General features: G+C 45.7%; 1 protein-coding gene and 1 long non-coding RNA gene across 2 annotated transcripts in view; one reads left to right on the top strand and one right to left on the bottom strand.

Moving 5' to 3' along the window:
- CFDP1 (craniofacial development protein 1) overlaps positions 1–21,491 on the bottom strand; it is a 60,975-nt gene that overhangs the window by 19,310 nt on the left and 20,174 nt on the right. The window lies entirely within an intron of this gene.
- On the top strand, positions 5,152–11,606 carry LOC127060045 (uncharacterized). Its single transcript, XR_007778579.1, has 3 exons — positions 5,152–5,287; positions 10,451–10,520; positions 11,284–11,606. It is a non-coding gene; the product is annotated as an uncharacterized LOC127060045 (long non-coding RNA).

Here is a 21,491-nt window from a genome sequence, read left to right as displayed (position 1 = left end):
CCCAGAAAAGGCAGGGTACCCAGGCAGGCACTTTGGACCCTCAAGCACCTAACCTATGAGATTCCTGCCCTTTGCACTGTGCCATGGAAATTCAAGACTTTGCTTGGCTATGATCCTTTTCCATGTTTCTGTCCAGCCCAGTTTTCAGTTCCTTCTGTTATCTGCTTCAGGACAGCTAAATTTCCCAACTTACTGAGCAATTCTCTGAACCCTGTCACCCACCCTCTCTAGCTGGTTTTGTTTCCTTGTTTTTCAACTTACAACCAGATCTCCCAGTGAAAGTTTCTCTGCCTCACAGCTTGAGATTCTGTTTCCCCAGCACCAGTTCCTTGGCAAAACTCCCAGATAAGGACTAGTGAAAGCCTTCACAGCATGCAGCACCCAATGACCCACACTGCTAGAGTCAGGTCATTCATTCACCATTCTGCCTACTCTCAGTTCCTGGAGAGCAGTCCTTGGCAAAAGAGAGGAGACTGAATCTCACTCATAGCATAATTCCTCATTTTCTTTAACCTAATCAGTGGCAACTGCATCAAGGGACAAGGCTGTCACACTCTGCCTAGGAGCTACTTTGGGATACCCCTACACTGGCACTGCAGTGTGCTCACTGATGTTAAGCACCCAGTTATCTCTGTATTCTGAGTCCCCTCCTGTCAAACCAGATGCCTCTAGCTGCTCAAAACATTTGGTGGTTTCCAGCAGAGAATCTCCTTCTGATGCACTTCAGAGGCTACTGTTAGCAAAGGGGGAGAAAAATACATTTCAAGGGAAAGGAGAGGGAGATGCTTTGCCCTGCTCCTGACTTCATGCTGCTGGGCTCTCCAGCACTAGGACCAAGCTCTGCAAACAGCCAGGTACAAGGAGGTCATGCTGAACCTCCCATGAGACCAGTAAGAAGCAGGAAACTTTCTGCATGAACAAAAAAATTCCCTTATCTGGCTCAATCACAGTAGTATTTGGACAAAGCGTTCTTGCCTGTATCTGGACTGTAATCTGGTGTTTCAGCAGGGCTGTTCTCAGGTCTCCAGTGACACTTAGCTGATCCACATGCACCTTGGTGGAAAGTGTTATATATAAAGTTCCTCCTTTTCTTATCTCTTGGCTTTTGAGTTTCTAGTTCTCTTCAGCGTCAATAATCAGAGATTTGAGTTTATTTATAACCATTAAAAAGCCTCCTCCATGATATCTAAGCTACAGCACTTCTCCTTCTAGGACTCTTTTCCTTCCATTCACAAACCTAAATCACTTCCATGGGCAGAAAGGGTAAAGCAAGGTAAAGCCTTGCCAAAGGAAGAAGCTCTCCCATTATTCTCACCCAAGAAAGTGGTACAAGGGGAAAAAGACAAGAAGGGGCAGCTCACATCCCTGCGTCATGGCAGAGAGCTGGAAAAGGCTCATCTCCAGGAGGACAGAGTGCCAGAACTTCTTTTTTTAACTTAGCCAGCAGCTGCAGAATTTAAAGCTTTATTAAAAGCGTATTTTGCCCTTGCTGCTGCAAAGGAAACCAACTCCCTCTTCTCCCCTCCCAAATAAAAGGCCAAAGTCTGCAGACAGACATCCTGTAGTGTCACCTTAGAAAGAGGTGGCAACCTGACTCATCTTAGCGGAACATGCATGGAGCAGTTTTACTTCAGGTTACAACAAATGAAAGGCATTGCTCCCACTGCTGATCCTTACTTTGAGGCTTTATTATGAGCAATCCAACAAACCTCTAATATTCTCTGATTACAAGTGCAAGAAAGTAAAGGGAAAACAGGCAGGCTGGATTTTGATGCTCTAGGTATCATTCATTTCACAGTCTCCCACTTTATTGCAGCACTGCTGCATGCAGGAGCCCTCTCTCCCACAGACACATGCCATGTGACAGGTCAAAAAGATACCATTTAAACAGCCTTCCTATGGCACATTTTGATAGAACACAAAGAAGAGATTGCTGAATTTTTCAGGTCAGAACAACAAGAGATAGAGAGCACTGAATTAGATACCACTTACTAAATATTGTTCTCCAATGGATATTCTAAGCCTACCTCAATTTATAGATTAATCTGCTGGACCAGTAATTTAGGCTATTTGATGATTAGCATTTAGAAGTATACATTTCTGGAAAGGCTGAAAATGTGCTTGTGATTTACAAAATTACTGCAGGGTCTCTAGTGGATTATTTGTCAAAGGCAGGTGTTCAGCATTAGCCACATTCTCCCCTCTCTCCCCACATCCAGGTTTAGTATCAGCAATGAAATACCAACTGTTCCTGCAACATTTACTCTAAAACAGAAAAGCAAGTGTGAGTCTTGTCCCCCTTCCCATTTCTAGCCTGCTGCCACACAATATTAAGGCTTTAGGATGATGTATATCAACCAACTGGGGTGTGGGGGGAAAGGGGACCTGAAAGCATCCAAGTAATCTGTGCCCTCCCCACACCCTGGGGAGAGTACCCAAAGCCTGCCACGAGGAGGAACATTCCTCCTCTACACCCGTGCTTGTGGAGGAGGATGGTGCCAGCTGAACAAAACAGATTTGAAGAGGGAAAGAGCCAGTCTGCCTCTTTTTGCAGCTAGCCCCTCCTTTTGCCCAGCCCTTTCTGACTCTGACCCCAAGCTCCTGCTGTCTTTCAGGCTTGCCTTGGGATTTCCCCTGGAGCCTGTCAGCAGAGCTCTTTAAAATGGCACTTGGAATCCTCGTGAAACACCAGACTAAGCATCCTTCCTCAAACACTGAGTGCATGGGCTACAAAACTCTCCTGGAGCCTGCAGTGTCTGCAAAGCAGGCAGTGAGCATTGCTTCAGCTGGCTCTCAGCGAGGCCCCTTTCAGAACACAAAAGGAAGCTCAAATCCCTCAGGGCTCAGATTTTTTCCAAACTGGGTAAACACACGCAAACACACATTATTTGCATGCATAGCAACTGGGACAAAGGATCTGTGGCCAGGTAGGTGTCTAACTGGTGGTCCAGGCATGTGGTAACACGTGTGCAATCCTAGAAATCTCAAGCTAAAAGAGACTTATCTCTAGACTGACTCTGTGCTGCTTCCAAGTCTTGCTTTGAATTAAAAAGCAGCCTTTGTTGTTGGACCATTTCAGAAAAAAAACCCATCCCTGCTCCACCCCCCACCCCAAAGGTTTAGTTTGTAACCCAAAACATCAGTGCCTTAATAACATAAGGTCAAAGCCCTCCAGTCATTAGGCAGATTATATTTAAGAGCCCTATGTGCAGCTGATCAGAGGCTTATTCCTTAAAGGATTGAAATGGCAAGCCAGCACACCTCAGCAAGCAATCTTGTTTAATAGTCAATTAACAGAGATGTGCTCTTCTGAGCTAAACATCACTGCAAACCAAAAAAAAAATATATGCACCATCGTCAGCTTTCCTCCACCACTGCTCTTAAATCCAGCCAGCTGATCTGCTCTTTCTTTAGCTGGTAAGGCAGGGATGCAGTTAGAAGTCACACAGCAGTTTTATTCCAACCAGGATGATAACATTGGTTGATAATAAGCCATTTTTTTAGACTAGAGGGGGGTTGGATAGACTGAGAAGACAATAACAAAACCCCAGCTTTTTCAATACAAAGTCTTGTCTCTGAGCATGTAACTAAACCAGGGCAAGATACAATCCTCCAGAAGGGTCCCCTTGCAGCTCCAAGGGGACCCTAAATGTAAACCCTACATGCAGTGCCCTATATCTGGGAGGAGGAAGAGATAACTACAGGCAGGTTTGCATAGTGCTGATGTATTAGTACGCATCAAATTACAGCAAGGGCAGGCCACCTACATCCAGCCACATGCTGGCAACCGGCAGGGCTGCAAACCAGAGCACACACCCAAATTTCACAGGCACACAGACATCAGTGTAACCAAGAGCACATGGGAGCTCCTCTCTAGAACTGCCAACTCCAAGGCTCAAAAGCCCAGGCAGCCTCCACACCCCTCCAGCTGACGTTTGCTTGAAGACAGGCACTGTGGAAAAGGAACAAAATCAGAAGCAGCCATAATTTGCCTCTTAGTTTCCTACCCTAGCTTAAGCCAGCCAGAGTGGCTGTCCTTTCCTGCCAGCCTTTAGAGGCAGAAACTTTCTTTTCCATGCTCCAAAGCTGAGGTTCTTACCTGATCACTTTCTCTCAAGACTTCAGCTTTAGAAGGAAAACTTGCCAAGTATTTGCAGACTTGGCAGTTGATTCAAAGCCAGCATCACCCCCCTCCCACAATCAGTCAAATGTGACACTGGGTGACTCAATTTGCAACAAGAGGCTTGCGCTGGTTGGTTCAGAGCAGACAGAGCTGTATCCAGAACCCAGCCTGGAGAGTCTGATGGAAAGGTTTATGCTGCCAAATCAGTGCTCTTCACAGTGTTCCATTTTGAAGAGTTCTAAGAGCAGAAAGACTAAAGGGTTAAACTGCTCAAGGACTCTGAATGACCAGGTTGTGGCCACAGACTGTGTGAATGACCCTCTAAAATCCCCTGTGCTGGAAAAAGTGAAGTGCAATGTCATGCTGCAGAAAAACACAGTTACTAGTGCAACCTTCCAGGTAGCAGCAAGAGCTGCTGAAATCTGTCCATACTGGCCCAGCAGCATTGACAGAACTAGAGAATTTTCCCAAAAACACTTCTGATGCAACATGAAAAAACTCAGAGACATAGCAGACAGTCAATATGGAAGAGTCAATATGAAGGCACATCAAATTAGGGTTCCTCCTTGCTTGTGGGTTACCACAAACATCTCTGCAGGCTGACACCTAACCTGGGGACTCCAATTTACTCTCCTGCTTTAAAGAACAGGAAGAACTCTAAGATGCCCACAGCCTGATAGCCAGCCTGGTGACAATGTGCAGAGAGAAACTGAAGCTTACTTTCTGCTCTTATCATTGCCATGCTGACTCTGTACAAAGGGAACAAAAACAAAGCAAGACTGCCTGAATGCCCTTTCTCAGCAGCTAAGTTAAACAAGACTGATTCTGAATGGCAAAAGACTCTGAAGTTGCCACTAGAGATGATAATTTTTCACAGTATACCCTTGTCTGAATGCAGCAACAGGAATGAATTCTGACAGAAGAAAAACAGACAGCTTTTGCCATTTAAATATATGCCTAAAGGCACTGCTTAGAAGTAGGATTCTTAGATTATGAACAAAAACCCCCTTCCATTTTTCTTCTCCCTCACAGCAAAATCCTACAGGAGCATCTCCCAGGTGGGGTGATGCTTACCTGAACAGACCCTGCTGTGCTCAGCTCCTCAGAGAACAGAGCAGATGGAAAAGTCTGCACTGGTACAGTCCCAAGTAGCAACTTCAGAAGGTAAGTGTTTATTTTACCTCTTTCCTCTCCTTTGAGTTGAGGATGGCTTTCCCTGCTGGCTTCCTGACCTTGCACATTTGAGATGAAGGTGGGAAGCAGCAAGCCCTTCTTTCAAACACAGGAGCAACAAAGGACTGCTGGGGCAGGAACACAGGAGCAGAGAGGCCAAAGTTACAGGTGATGGTGGCTTGTAACAGGAAAGGTGACCTGCAGGTATTAACTCTCAGGGTTAAAGCACCACAAGGAAGGATGCTGCACTTCAGAAGAGGACAGACACAACCTCTCAGTTCTCCATGGGTGTGAGGCATACCCTGCAACTCGGGGAAGAGAAGAGCAGTACGCAGAGATGAAGTCACACAGCAAACTCAGAGGCAGAGCCAATGTGTACTGGCTCCTAGCTGTGCCTGGCTACAGGATCACCTCCTCTTCACTCTGCACTTCTTTCCTTCACTGGACACTACCTGTATGTGCAGCTGGGCTGAGAAAGCCTTGCTGTGCTGTGGAAGTGTTGGTAACTCAGCTGCATGTCTAATCCAGATCAGGGATTTTCCTTGCTGTGCCCTGATTCCTTTGCTTTTTTAGCTTATCCGGTTGTAACAGCCTCAGGGCCTGAAGGCAAGATTAGACAAATAACAAAGGGCACTTTTAGCTGCAGAGTTTCCCCCAGGCCTTCACCCTGCATGGGGTGGCTGCACCCAGAACCACATGGAAAAGCCAAGCTGGTTTGGAGCACACCAGCAGCAGGAGGCACAGATTCATTCAACTTTCCCAAAGCTGCATTGTGCCTGGGCTGCTCAGCATCTCCACTGTTCTCCAGACACGCTGGCTTCACATCCTCCTCATCCACATCTGTGCCTCTGGTAATACAGAGGGTGCTGGGTCTGGTGTGCCCAGCTCTCCCCCACATCCCCAAATCTGTGGATCATGAAGTCAGAGTTTTTATGTTCAGTTAAGCTACTAACAAAGCAAGTGCCCCGAGACACTGGGCAAGTCTGTTAAGCCACACACAACCTGCTCACCATCAAATCCTCTTCAAGCAACTTCACCACTTGTTTCAACCTGCTGACATAAGGATGAATGGCTGGCAGGAGAATGTCAAACATGGTTTCAGGCTGCTCTAGGGATGGTTGTGTGGGAACAGCTCACACCCCTCTCCTGATCACAAGATGGGATGAGTGCAGTCTGTACACTACTCATTTCTGAGGTCATGCAGCTACAGCAAGGGGAGCATCTTTGTTCCTGCCACATGTGTCTGCCTTAAAGGGATATGAAAGCTGCTGGCTTTGTTTAACACTGGGATCCATGCCTTTCAATCCCCTTCCCACAGTTTTCAATACAGACAGCCGTAAGACCTTCTCCAAACTCTTTTCCTTGCTTCTTTCTTTGAGTTTGGAACAAGGTTAATCTGATCCTCCCTGATTTTGCCAAATAATTTTCTGGAGATCTCAAGGATGACTATTTATTGATTGAAGAGCTGGAGCATCACAAGGCTAATGAAGAGATCCTTTTCCCAAAAAGATTTTGGTAGTCAGTCGAGAAAGCAAAAGCAAGAGACTACAGGAATCTCTCAGTGCTCATCACATTACATCCTCCCCTTTGTTGTTCATATTTAAAGTGTGCAAACCCCATATATTTAATTCCCTGTACGCTGCTTGGTCTCCTGCATTGCAAGCAAGACTATGTCATGAGAACTCCAGCACAGCACATCCTTACCCATCAATTTTGGGAAACAGGGCTGGGCTGTGGTAAGCAGCAGACCAAGAGGAACATTGTTTTATTCCCTGTAGGATCTCCACATGCTTTCCTACCCCCACACCATTTGGAGGAAGCAGCAGGGAAAAGAGCAGCATGTTAGACACTTCAGTCTTTGGCCTTTTTCATATCTGCAAATACAAGTTTCTTATTAAAAGATAAAGAAAAACCCTTTCATCCTCTATGTCCTGACCTAATCTTTAAATACCCAGTGAAATATAAGTAATTGAGAGATGCCTTTAGCAGCTGTGGGCTCACTCATCCCTTTCATGTATGTAGGCAGAAGATGACTAGGACTAAGGGTTGCTTAAGTTAAAACTGACAGTGTGATCACTGTGCCTGGCAATAAATATTAAAAGCAATGACAAGATTGACTTTATCTAGCTGCACTGTAGCTTCTACTTTTTTTTTTTTTTTTTCCCATTGAAATGCTCCATTTCTCATTTCTTACTGCAAGGATCTGAGTCAGGAAAATATAGCTCCGGCTGACAACTTCCAAAAGTGCCTGCTAAAGTCCAGCTTGTAGTGTGCCAAACTTAAGACACTTAAAAGAGCTCAGCTTACAAAGCAACACAATTCCCTGAGAACAAACACGAATAAAAACACTCCTTGAGTGTCATGTGCTGTGCACACATTTGAAGTTTCAAAGAGGCACCCCTTGTGTTTTTTCTTCTAAATGTTGGGCAACGTTGCTAAATCCTTCTTCACCTTCACAACCAGTTCTGTTCTCTCAGAAGTGACTGCAGAGAGGCAGTAACCAACTGGAGCTCTTCCACATGCTCTAGGGACCACGTTAGCTCCAGTTTCTGCTCCCAGCAATGACAGATGTTTTCCTGAATGTGTAGAATTCTTTTTTTTCCCTAAAGAAATGCCTTAAAAGCTGCTAAGTGTCTCTAACTGAATGAGGGGTGGTTAAACAAGGGCATAAGACAGAACAAGCAAGTTGCCAAAATGCCTTCTCCCTTTAAAATAGGAGAGCTCCAGTGCCTGCACAGACTTGCTCCCATGCCTAAATTGCTCTCACCATGAATATGTACCTTATTTCTAGCTTCAGCTTTCAGTCACTGCTTACAGCTGCTCTTGGTGGGCTGGGTCAAAGAGCACCTCCTTCAACTGAGAATTACATCCTTGTGCTGAAAACTACAGGCTAAGGTCAAGTCATGATTCCTCCTACCCCAAAAGCTCTCATGTTAATCAGAGCCACCATGTGATCCAAAAACTCATGCTGAATTTTGTAGTGGAGGTGGGAGCTGTTTCCAAGCAACAGGGCTAAAACCTTGAGCTGCCCAAGGTCACAGAGGATATCTCTGCTGAGGAGTGCACTTAGGCACTTGTGCAGCTGCTGCCCTGAACTCCACAGAGAGCATACAAAGCCTCCTGGGGGATCCCTCGTATGTTAAACATAGGCCAGCTGGTTCCTCTGCATGTGCAGAACAAACCTAAGCATAGCTCTCCCATGGGCTTCCAGCCCCACCTATTCTACAGCAAGGATGAAGGCAGCAACAGCATTGCTTGGGTGTCCCTGGCAGAAATGTTCTCCTCCAGCTCCCAGGGTTTCTACTCTCCACTGTTCTCACCCCACAGCACTACTGGGTCCCACACTGCCATCAAGCATTGCTCTGGACTCAGCTCTTCAGGTTGCCTCACAGTATCAATTTGATCATTACAACTCCATGAGGGGCAGGGACCCAATTCTTGCTACCTCTTTCCCCTCTCCCCGTCCTTCAAAGGAAAGAGACATTTGCTATCAGATAGCTAGGAACAGTGTTTTCATCAGCAGATGTTCTCCTTGAGCATCTTGTCATCACAGTTTATCCTCTTAAGTCTTTCTGAAGTTACAAGATGCTTGCTGAAAGCTGATGGTCAAGAGCTTGCACAGCAAAATTGAGCTCAGCCCGGCCACTTTGTAAATATTTTATTGTACATGGAAAAAAGGTATGAAAGCCCTGCACAGGACATAAACAAGCTGACTGTACATAATGGACATTGTTAGGTGTCTGAATAGGTCACTGACTCAAAGGAAAGTTCAGCTCCACAATGCAGGTCTTGAGCTCTGAATTCAAGTAGAAAGCATCCCTGTGCACTCACACCCCGTGCATTCAGCGCAGCTGGATCTTTTTGTATTTCTCACTGTCCATTTCCTCCTGAATTTCCCTAGTTTCCTTCCATTCGTATTATGAGCCTTTGTTCTTTCTCTGCCCTCTTCCTCCTTCTATTTTGAAGTGTACAGATGGAGCGTAAGGGTGGGGAAGCAAACAGTTACAGCATACTAGAAAAACAACTTTCACAGCTTAGTAAAAATAGGATAAACCAACTCTAGCACTGTAAGGAAGCAGTGACCCCTGTTGCAGAGACAGAACCCTGCCAAACTGCAGCTAAAAAGAATTTTGTATGTTAAGAAGTTAAAAATAGGGCCCTTCATGGAATTAACTTCATCCTAGCCTTTGTTAGTTGTTAAACCCTTGCACATGAGGCTTTGCACCGGGACATTCATCATCCATCATGGCAGATGGGATGTAGTGATAAGACAAGGGAAAATGGCTCTAAACTGAAAGAAAGGAGGTTTAGGTGAGTTATTAGGAAGAAATCTCCCACTGTGAGGTGGAAAGGCATTGGCACAGCTTGCCTTGAGAAACTGTGGATGTTCTATCTCTCAAAGTGCTCAGAGCTTGGTTGGCTGGGGCTTGGAGGAAGCTGGTCCAGTGCAAGGTGTTCGTGCCCAAGGCAGGGGGGTGGAATGAGATAATCCTCTAAGATCTCTTCCAACCCAACCCATTCTAAGATTCTAAGAATATTCTTCTTCCTATCAACAGGTCCTGAAGTATGACAAGCATTTGTGCAGTACAGTTCAAATTTGAACATGGCAATTAAGACATCCTGAGCAAGAGGTCTGAGTGTCCCTACAGTCTCTCAGGATAAGAGAAAGGTTTTTGCACAGTGACAGCCTGGGTTTGGGTCTGACACCAACAAGCTTCTCCTTTGGAGTCAGACAAGTCACAGACTGCCCACTAACAAGACGAATTTTGTAAGAGGTGCCTGCTGTGAAGAACAAACCCAGAAGCTGGGTCACTGATGTACAGCTGAGAAGCACAAGCTGAGAGAGATTCTCACCTCTAAGGACAGAGCCAGGGAAGTGCTGGAAATACCTACAGAAATTGTCTAGTTGTTATGGGCATCACTTTGTTTTGGGTTTCACAGTTAGGAGTGCCCCCCCTGAGGTCCAAGACACCCTGTGATGTCAGGGTTGTTCTGGGACCAGGGCAGGTCCTGCCCCACCAGAGCAGTGCAGACAAGCTTCATACATTTTCTACAGCCTTTCTTTCCAAATATTCAACAACAACCTGCATGCATTAAAACCACCATCAGGACTTCTGCAGCACTTGATACTCACAGAGCTGTCATCTCTTTCAGTGATAATAATCACCTGTCAAAAATGCAGATCAGACTGGAGAAGAAATAAGGGTTAAAAGGAAAAGCATCAGTAAGTACCTCGAGCTGGAGTCAAGGCAATCACGAGACTGCATTCAGCTGCTTTGCTAAGTATTGTTTAATTCAACATGTTCCTCCTTTAGTGCAGGGGCCTTAGGGTAACTCCACAGTAGTTTTGTGCTTGTGGCTTTAAAATTGCTAATAAATAGTCTATGCACTCATGCACACCATGGTCATGGGGGAGGGAGAAAAGAGAAAGATTTTAGATTACAACAAAACCAGCATTTGTCACTTGCTTTAGTTGGTGTGAGAGGCAGATTCCAGGCTCTTGGACTGAGCAAGAATATTTTCTGTTCCACTCCTGATGTGCTTGGCTGCCTTATGCCAAACCCTGTTTTAAATCCATTAATGAGACTAGGCTGAGTCTACATAACTTCTTAATATGCCAATGGAAAAAGGGTACTTGGGCATATTTCTGGGAACAACAGACATCCAAAATTCCCACCACTGTCACATGAAGCACTGCTCTATGGCCAGCTCCCTCCTCAGAATCCATTTTCTCCCTGGAACACCTCCTCAGGCTGTCACTGATTGCTCTATGGAGAACACAAGAACTGTTTAGGCACTAGTGGACTACTTTTTTAAAAAAAACTAAGTAAAGGACACAGCAACAGTTAATAAAATGGGCAGCAGTATTTTTTGGCAGAAGTAATTTAAGGCTAACCTCCTGTTCCATGAACAGTGGCAGCCTAAATGGGAAGGATTGCTGAGTCAGCTTTTACTTTGGACTTCACAATGTGCTCTGTGTTTTCCAGCAGGCTCTAATCTACTAGGGAAAGCTGAAGTGGAGGAAAGAGGGCAAACATAAGAGCTTTGAAGAAATGAGGAAATAAATATATGGAATTCAAGTCTCTGTTTAATTAAAAAGCTGAAGAAAATGTATCATGGTGTCTTTGAATGAGCTCTGACTGCAAAGACCACAGGCACCAGCAGCTGCATGTGTGTGACTCCAGAGATGCTGTGCTAGCACATAACCTATTTATTCTTGCAACTCTGTGCAACAGCAGATGATAATCCTAATATTAAATTATCCTAATAGTAACCTTAACACATATACACATAGAACAGCTTTCAAAAGAGGAGATTGCTCACTGCAAGTGAGCCAAAGGGCCTGGTTTATCCAGGACCTTGCCTCAACCACTGCTCTACGGCACACACCTAAGAGAAGAAAGTATAAAATGGTCCTTCCTTGGTGCATATTTCCTGCCTTGAGAAAACAAGCTCACTTAGAAAGATTAAGTTCTTTAACTAAGACTGAAGTTCCTTCACAATCTATCCATGACACTGGCTCCAGCACTCGGCTGTTGCAGGGCTGTTTTAGCACGTGATGCTGGCAGTCAGGCTAGTTTCAGCTAAGTGCACTGAAATAGCTCAGCAAAAAGATCCAACAACCAGAGATGTGAGAGGAATAGTGGGAACACAACAGCCAGTGGCCAGATCATCTGGCTGACGCTGCAGGATTCTAAGCCTGAAAGAAGTGTCATGCGAAGGACCACGCTGTTAACAGTATCTTTTGCAAGCAGCCATGAAAAGCTTTTATATTCAAATAAAGGACTTGGCAGAGAAAAATCACTTCCTCTCATTTACTTGCTCCACACTGAGTGAAACTTCAGTTGAATTAAGAGACTGGGTTACATTTCCCCTCCCTGTCTCCTGCAGCCTCTCAGTGGTGTTTGCTTTTTACGTGAAGGTAGTTATCCTAAATTTTTATCAGCTTGCTTTTCCTTCACCAACTAACCATGCTGAGGTGCTCAAACTCTACAGGGCAGTGTACACAATTGCCATACACACTAACTCAAAACAATTTGCTCCCAGGATGCTCCCTGATGCATCAGGTGCTCAGACCCCTCTGGCACAGTACAAAAGGGAGTCCCCTCCTGCGTAACTTTACCCTGCCCAGAGGAGTCCCAGTTGTGCTAGGATGCTCTCTGCTACCCTCATCAACAGTTACCCCTTAATTTTGAAGGTTTCTTGTAGCAAAAGCTAAATTCTATATTCTACAAAAATTAAATAAGGAGCCACTACTAGTAATGTTGTAGACAACACTTAGTACAGCCAGTGAATGCAAAAGCCAGGAAACATCCTACAGGCAGCTCCCCACCTTCACAGCAGAGGGGAGGAGGTGGGGTTGCACTGCCCAAAGTGTCAGACCTCTGCTCACTGCTGTGCAGCCAGTCCAGGAGCCTCAACAGGCACTGCCCAGCAAATCCCACCTGGAGAGAGCTGATTAGACCAGGCACAGAAGGCACAAAGCCAGCTCAGATCTGAAAGTAGCACAGCTCATCCTGCACAAAGCTATGCTTTGCTAGCAAGGCCTCTGAGAACTGGCAGGTACACTCTGTGTGGAGCCAGCTCAGGAGTCTGCAGGCTTCTCTCAATTCATTCACAAGCTGTGATGGGGAAGAGGCAGCTGCACAGGCAGGAACCCCATCATGTCTGACTGTGTATTAGCTCCACACATGGCTCATAGTCCTGAAGGGAGTGGAGAGATGGGAACACTTAAAGTTTAAAAGTTTCTCAGCCCTCAGAATGCCTTCTGGATAACTGTTCAACTTGATTAGCTGATGAAGGAACCACACAGCAGAAGAACTTGATACTCTCTGAACTGACGCTCTAGAGATGATGACCACCTACCACATCCAGCTCCCCAAGCCTTGAGCATTTCCAAGGAATGGGGTCTTCACCTCTTCCTCCACAGCAATCAGTCCAGAGGCACCAAGGTTTCTGAGTAGCTGCTCTCTTTTTAGTTACATCACAAATCAAAGTAAATTAAAAAAACTGTCTGGAGCCCCTTCCAAAAACTCAGCCTGAATCTCTTCCATTTTCAGCCCCACAGCCTGTGGACCCAAGAGGACCCCATCCATTATTCCTCCATCTGAAGCACGTTACCACTTTGCAAAGCTCTTCCTTTTATTTTACACACCACTGAATTCCCCATGGCATTCAGCATCATCTCTGACTAATGCTTCAAGGTTCCCAGATTGTCACAGCCACAGCCCTGTTAAATTGGTATCAATATTTAAAATCAAGAGGCCTCTTCCTCCAACACAGTCTGCATTTCCAGGTTTATCACAAACAGTAAAAAATTCATGTGTGTACATTTGGCTCAAGGTGCACATATGAAAGCAGATTCACTCATGCATCAGCCAGACAGCTGACACCCATCCTGACATTTATCTCCACGGATGAGAAAAGATGAATCACTCACAGCTATACAGCTGGGGAGTTTGCCCTTGGTCAAGCCAGTAAATGACATAAATCAGCCACTGTGCATCCTCAAATTCAGAGACAGGCACCTTGACAGAGTTGGAGAGCAAGAGGGGCAGGGGCAATCTCTTCCACATTAAACATGAATAAACACAACCACATCCTAGTGACACCTGAATAAGATCCCCAAAAGCAGAGCTCAAGAAATCTGCTGTATTCTAGGAAGTTCTAGCATATTTGTAATTGTTTCAAATTATTTGTTCAACAATTAGTTGCCACTGCTAATTAAGCTCAAAGAAAGGGAGGATTATTCATTTATTTGGGTTGAAGAACTCAAAATTAGATACAATTCTTTACCAGAGAGGCCAAAGGCCACTGGTTTGGCACAGGGGTGGTTGGGGGGAAGTGTGCCACGCAGCAGCTGAGGCAGATGAACTCCTGAGCTTTTCTGGCCTTCAGCTCTAGCAGCCAGGCAGAGGCTGGAGCTGACAGTAGTTGACTGAGGAGCCAGTTTGCAGTCCTGACATGTTAGGCATGCCCAGTTCAGAGAGGGTTTTGGAGTTTTGTCTTTTTTTGGTTTTGTTGAAAGCCATTTTTTCATGCACAATAATACTTTTCACCTAAAAGCAGCGATATTTAGCCCAGCAGTCACAAAGGCTGCATGGGAAGCAAGTGCTACAAGAAAGACAATCCAGAAGCTCAGAGCCAGCCTCAGATCTGGGAAACTGCATTGACCAGGCTTCCCAGGTAACCTCAGGTAGGCCAGCCTGTGGGTGCCTTCAATTCTCTGCTTAACAGCCAGGATGAATGAGGACAGGAACCACAGCACAGTGATCAGGCAAAGGGCATTTCCAGGGACTAAAGCTACAGGACAGTTGGTCCCAAACATTTTCACCCATTCCAGCAAAGGTTTTGGTACCTTCAGCACACATCACAAACCCACCAGTTCTGGCTCTAATTACCTAGAAAATGGTGCTAAAGCCCAGAGTCCCTCCTGCAAAGCACAGATCCTGACAAAAAAAAAAAAAAAAAAAAAAAGGACACTGAAAGTTTGCATTTTTCATTGTTATTCAAAAAAAAAAAAAGCAGCAAGAAGCCAGGGTGGGCTCATAAAGGCACTGTGTTCCAACACAGCTGTACATGCTGCTCAAAACTGCTACAGGCTGAGATGTTTGTGCTGTTTTAGTCTGGATGGCACTCAAAGCCTTCCTTTTATTTTAAGAACAGATCTGACTCCAAATAACCTAGTGTGACACCTGCCACTGAGTCCCACACTTGTTAAAGACTACTTCAGTAGCTAAGGACAAAGCAGCACAAATACCTGCTGACCTGGCTCAACATGAGCAGGGCAGGTTGTGGAGCAGGAAGGTATCAAAGCTGACCAGAGGATCCCTGTGCCATGCAGAGACAGGAAAGCACTTGTAATGGCAGTGCTACCTACTTCCCATCCTGCCTGCCTAGAGCTAAAGGAAGGAGGCAGCAGGAAACTTTTTCCCAGGAGACATTTGTTTGTAACAAAAGAAGTAGAAGATAGACAGCTCTGTAGTGTCCATCAACAGCTATGACCAACAACTCATATTCACCAATAAACTTTTACTTCCAAAGGCTTTGAGAAAAGTAAAGATTAAAAACCCTCCCCCATTTGTTTGAGTGCAGGTATTCTATCCCCATGAAAAATCCAAACTGTGCCCTACAATCACAACAATGACCAGGGGAAAGCTGCTAAGCATCCTGACTGTCTCACAGGACCTGTAAAGCTGCTGCTATACTACTCCTTCAAAAGATTCCTAAGGGTCCTTGTTAAACTCGGCCATGAAACCATAAAGCGAGGATGGAGACAGCTATCCTGTACAGTCTTCAAAGTCAGCCCAAAGCACATGACCTGTTTTGTGCTGGTCTGTTTGCAGAGGCCATGTAATTCTCCAGAAGTGTTTTTGTTTCCAAAACAAATGCTACACACTTTTCTATGACTTGGGAAAGTAGAAAAAAATCCCTCCCAATGCAAATAGCCAAACAGTGCTGGTGAGGCTCACAAACACACGCGTGTGAGTGGGAAAGGAAATGAAGAGCCTTTCCAGCTTTCCAAAGGGTTATTGCAAACAGCAGGGAGGGAGAAGGGATTTCACACATTGGGAAAAACACCATGATGGTGCTTGTCCTTAAAGCAGACGCTACACAGAAGGCCCTGGGTTGCACTGTCTGTTTAGCACTTCTCTAACACCAAATGCTGGATGGAAGCCGTTGTCGCAGGGCGCACATCGCAGCACCGCGATGGCTGCAGGTCACTGTGCAGAGTGCTGTACAAACCCCTGCTGAACCACCTTCCTATTTGTCTGGCCTGAACAACTTTGCTGTGCATCATCCAGAACCTACAGCAAAGCCAAGGACATCCCTGCATTCCAGTCCCCAGAGAGTCAGAGATATCACATATACCAGCTGCTTCCTCAGCCGCCCTGCAATGGGAAATCTGCAGGTCACAGATGAAGAGGCAGACATGCTGCATCCCAGTCACAGTATAAGGAAACAGCACGACCACACTGAAAAAATTACTCTTCCAGTGTTCTCCTAGGAAAGTTAAAAAAATCTCATCTTTCACACGCTTACGCCTCTGCTGGGTTTTCGCAGAGCTTCCCTGTGTGAGCTGTACTGGCAGGGATGCAGCTCCAGAGGAGTCAGGAAGGTTATCCTGCCTCTAGCAGAGGGGAGGGGGTGGGGGGAGACAGAGATGAAGCCGGCTGAATTCCCACAGGCTTTGCATTATGAAAGCCATGAGCAGCAATCAGCCAGCCTTCCCGAGTTCTCTTTAACCCCCTCCTTGCTGCTAAACAAAAATCTGAACAGATCTCTGAACAGCAAACACATATTGGTGTACAGCATACCCAACACAGCATATGCATACTCAACCTCAAGGCAAAACAGTCAAGAATCTAAAAAAACAATCAATTACTTTCTTTCAGTATTTTCCAAGAGGTGCAAGTTTCCTCTGTACTTCCATTAATGGGTGCTGCAACCAGACCTGCTGCTCTCAAGCCTACAGCTTAAAGGGGAAAAAAAAAGTGTTACAATCCAACCCTGCACATGCCCAGGACTTGTTACTTCAAGAAATGCCATCATTGTTCTCCAGCCAGGCAGCCTGGTGATGAACAGACATCACTATTGTCCACTGGCTGCCTGGGGGCTTTTAGTAACAGCACTGAAGTATGAGCTCTTGAAAGGGTATCAAAGGTTTTGCACAAAGTCAGATCAGGCTCATATGTATCCTCTATTATTTGCTGATAATCACAGAATCCTAGAATGGTTTGGGTTGGAAAGGATCTCAAAAAGGATCATCTAATTCTACCCCTCTGCCTTGGGCAGGGACACCTTGCACTGGACCAGGGTGCTCCAAGCTCCATCCAACCTGGCCCTGGACACTCCCAGGCATGAGGCAGCCTCAGCTCCTCTGGGCAGCCTGTGCCAGGGCCTTGCCACCCTGACAGGGAAGAATCAATAGTAGATGCTATGAGAAGAGATGGCACAAAATACATCTTCCCCAGGGATTCCCAGAAAAAAGAGTGGTCTCCAACAGAAATGTCAAATAAATCTGTTCCCTTCACTCCCTGCCTCAGCGGGTACGAGAGCACGTCACACGTGTCCTTGCACACCCGGAGGGACATCTGCTGCCAACACAGCCCTGGTTATCTGCCTCTGCAGAGGGTCCCCCTGCACAACAACTGCCTCAAGGACCACGCACACTCTGGAAAGCACAATGGCAAGGGCTCTGGGGCAAAGAGGACTGGGCTGTAACCCAACACATTAGTAAGGCTTTGAAACTCCTTGGATAGGGAAACAAAGTACTCCATGGCTTGGCAGACTGGATTAGAGCACCCTGGAGAGCTTGAGACAGACTGGAGCTTGTTTGAGGTGCCCTTTCAGCTCAGACTGTGCACCAGTTCACTTGAGGCTCAGTTTTTCTGCAGGAATAAGAGCAGTGGAAAAAAATGGGGGACTCTGACACCCCCAAACCAGGACAGCAACAGCTGAAGTGAATCCCAGCTATCCTAACCATCCTCATGGCAGAGGAAATCCCCATGGGCCAGGCAGACACTTGCTCAGCCTCTCCTGGTCTTTTTCTAGAATCAAACAAAAGAGCAGTGGCAGAGACTGGTGCCAGCTGAAGAGGTCGCAGCACTGAAGAGAGACCAAGCACCCTCCTAGAGCTTAGTCACACCAGCACCTCCTTTCAGGCAGGAAGGGAGAAAACTGGCATTAGTTGGTAACTAACCCTAATTGCTTGACTTCACATCTTGGTATCAATCCAGCCAGCCTGAGCATGCCCATTTTCTAAACACAGTCCTGCACAAGGGTGACAACACAGCATGCAGATCAAAGTTTTGGCTAACAAATGTGCTGGAAAATACTGGTGTGCTGATTTTCCATGAATGAGGCCACTAGTTGAGATTTTCCATGAATGAAGCCACTGCTGTGTGAAAAGCCTGGGGCAATAGGACTGCCTGAGAGCAAGGGAGCATCACTCTACTCTGGCACTCCAGCCTTACTTACTTGGATCCTATTTTATGAGGAATGATTCAGCTGAACTTGCTCTTTGACATGAGAAAAAGGGAGGAACACAAGTGTGGGAAAGCAAGAGGATGTAACACAAGCATCTGGTATGGGGGAGACACTCAAGGGAGATGGTAAGGCTCAGTTAATATGCAAGGAAGCACTATAAAAGCAAAATAAAACAGAAGTAGAAACAAATCTTGGTAGACAGACACCCAAGGCATGGCACAGCTGGGAACAGGAGCTCTAAGCATCCACCTTCAATCCCAGGATTTATTCATAAAGCAAGGCTGCCCTTCTCACCTCTCACTCCAACCAGAGCGAGTCCAGCATGGGAAGATGCAGAGGTTTCCCTTTGCAACCTTGCAAGGGGTCTGGAATAAAAATTCAGCCGGCTTCATTCCCCATTAGCAGTTAATTTCCTCAATCATTTGCACAGAGGGAGAAAGAGAAATGCTCATGATCCAAGAGATGAAAGCATATGAAAATAAGCCTCATAAAACCTGTACTGCCCTAAGGGAAAACCGCCCCACAACTTTCATTGGGGAATTATCAAAGGCCTCAGACTAGTGGGGGGTTGTTTTTATTTTATAAGACAGATGCTTTAGAGAAGTAAGTCCTCAAATAGCTGAGATTCCATTCTGCTGAACTTCCAAGGAGACTAGAAAAAGAAACAGCTGATCCCACTTAGTCCAGCCCAGGGATCCAGCTTAGCCACATCAAGACAGAGGACTGGAGTAAGGCAGAGAGCTGTACAGGCACTGCTAAACTTCTTTCCAATAAGATGCCATTGCCCCAAAGAAAGGTAGCTGCACGTGTGGTAGCAGGGCCACAGGAAAGCACAGCACACAGTGAAAGAATCTCATTCATTTCTGTTACAAACAGAGCCTGGGGTAGAAGGCATTGACTCATTTGGCCTGAGAACAAGAAAGAACTGCTCCTGAGAGACTAGCTTAAAACAAGGATGTTTAGTGCACGTTTTGCTTTGAGTCTGGGAGAGTGAGTATGAAACTTCCCACACTCAGAGCTCTGTTTCTTATCAAAATAGGTTTAACATAAGGCTCAGGAAAAAGAACTGTTCAGAAAAGGGGCTAAGTCCCAAAATGGCAGAGCTCTCTAACTCATAGCTAAGCCTCAGAGGTGACTGCAGCCCTGGATAAGCCAGTCTGCAGGAGGCAGCCAGGTCCCCAGCACAGGATCCAATGGTAGTGAGGCCATGGCTCACAGCTCGGACAGCCAGACTCACTGGGCTCCTCAGCTGGGCTGTGACACCCCTGTGGGTGCCCTCGCTGCTGCCATCCTGCACTGGCTGAGATGGGCACCCTCAGTGCTGTCGGTTCTCATTTCATGTGACTTCAAGAGGGGAGGGAGATGCTCAAAGGTGTTTCACATGATTTACAAGTGTGCAGCAATCAGCAATTTATTTACTATAGCTGATGAAAACACTTCAACACTGAACAGATCATTTTTCCCAACAACACACTTTCCCCTCTGGACACGTACAAACACCTTTCCACATTCATCCCTACAGAGTAATTAATTTTAGATCCATTAGCAAATAAAACCAAGATACTCCAGAAACTCACCTAGCCTCGTTACCACATTGACTCAAGGACTGGATATGTGTAAAACAGTAGACAAACACTAACAATGAATAATTAAAATGAAGTTAATAACATCAAGGGATCTAAGATTTGAAGAGAAATTATTTACTTGGAACAGCTATTGCCACATTTAATCTTTCACAATAAAAGCATATGAATAGGAAATAAGTAAAACTAGCTCTCAGGCACAGAGTATTGCCCCTAGCTGGCTCATCATGTTCACAGAAAAGTATGTCATGTGCTACTACACCCAGACGTTTGGCTGTGGTGCAAGGGGCTGGATCTCTCCATCTGGGAGAACAGCACTCTCTGGAGCACATTGAGGGAAGAGCAGGAGAAAGATGGGAAACTCTGAACTCACTAGGAAAGCACAACTATTCAAGTGCTTAAGCAACTACTGAAAAAAAAAAAACATCACCAGCTCCCCCAAAGGTCTTGATGACTTGCTTTACTGGCATTCTTACTCATCCTGTATCAGAAAAATGGCCAAGAGATTTAGCTAAATAATTGTTTGCAGTTGGTGCTGAGCTGAAGATTGTAAATTCTGCTTTCTGAGGAATAAAACCCCATGGGATTGCTATGAAATGAAATTGCTCCCTAGACACATGCAAGTACTGCAGCACTTGCTCTGGATAATCCAGAGATTCCAAAAATGAAGAGCCTGTGCCTGTCTCACCATTGTCCACATATGATCTCAAGTAAGTAGTGTTGGTCATAATAGCAAAGGGATCCAACCAACTCATGCAGAAAGAGCATCTTTTGCAAGAAAAACTTTGGATGCAAAGTAGCTCCTAGGAGGGACCAGGCTGGAGAGGAAATTTGGCTTAGAAATTACAGTAACATGTCAAGATGCTGCAAACAGGCATCAAGTTCTCCTACCATCCCTATGTTCACACAAAGACTGCCACCTTGGCTGCCCCTGCACACTGAAGGTGGAAGAGAAGCCATGGACAGATGTCTTCCTGCTGGAGTCCCTCTACTCCAATGTCAGCATGTAGCAGAGTAAATTATTTCTAAAAGAAAAGGTCTGAAGCTTTTCATACCATTTAATAGTCAGTCCATGTGAACTGCTCTACTGTAGGCTCTGGGAGGAAGGCATCCATCATGAACAGGCTAGAGTTTATCTGGCTTTCTTTGTTCAGGGCAAGTATGTGTTCTTGGGGTCAGAGCTGTCCTGCAGTGCCTCTTCCTGCTGGGTCTTGTGCTGAGGTCCAAACCCTCGCAGCCCCAACGCAGCCTGGGGGTCAGCAAGCACAGCACCTCCTGAACTCTGTGGGAGCAGGGCCTGCTTGCTTCAAAGGCAAATTGTACCCGGTGTTTATACCAGCCTACAAGGCATGAAAAGGCCTAGGAGGTCAAATATCCACCACTGTAATTTCAGGCAGGATCAAACAGAAAAGCAACAGCTGGGCTGAGTGAGCAAGTCTACATTTAATTACAAATGGTTTCGGTAATAAGCAAAAGCAAGAACAAAGCCAGTGAAAAACCTCTCTTTTTCTTCCTGGCTTCTGTTCAGGCTGTGTAGAAACAGCTGCTTAGAAGAGAATCTCAAATAAGATCCACCAAATACATTTTTTCCATATTCAGGACTGCCACAGCAGCACTGTTCC

The sequence above is a fragment of the Serinus canaria genome, chromosome 11 (genome assembly GCF_022539315.1).
Source record: "Serinus canaria isolate serCan28SL12 chromosome 11, serCan2020, whole genome shotgun sequence".
NCBI lineage: Eukaryota > Metazoa > Chordata > Aves > Passeriformes > Fringillidae > Serinus > Serinus canaria.
The sequence above is the reverse complement of the archived record's forward strand: the minus strand, read 5'-3'. Positions and strand labels throughout refer to the sequence as shown.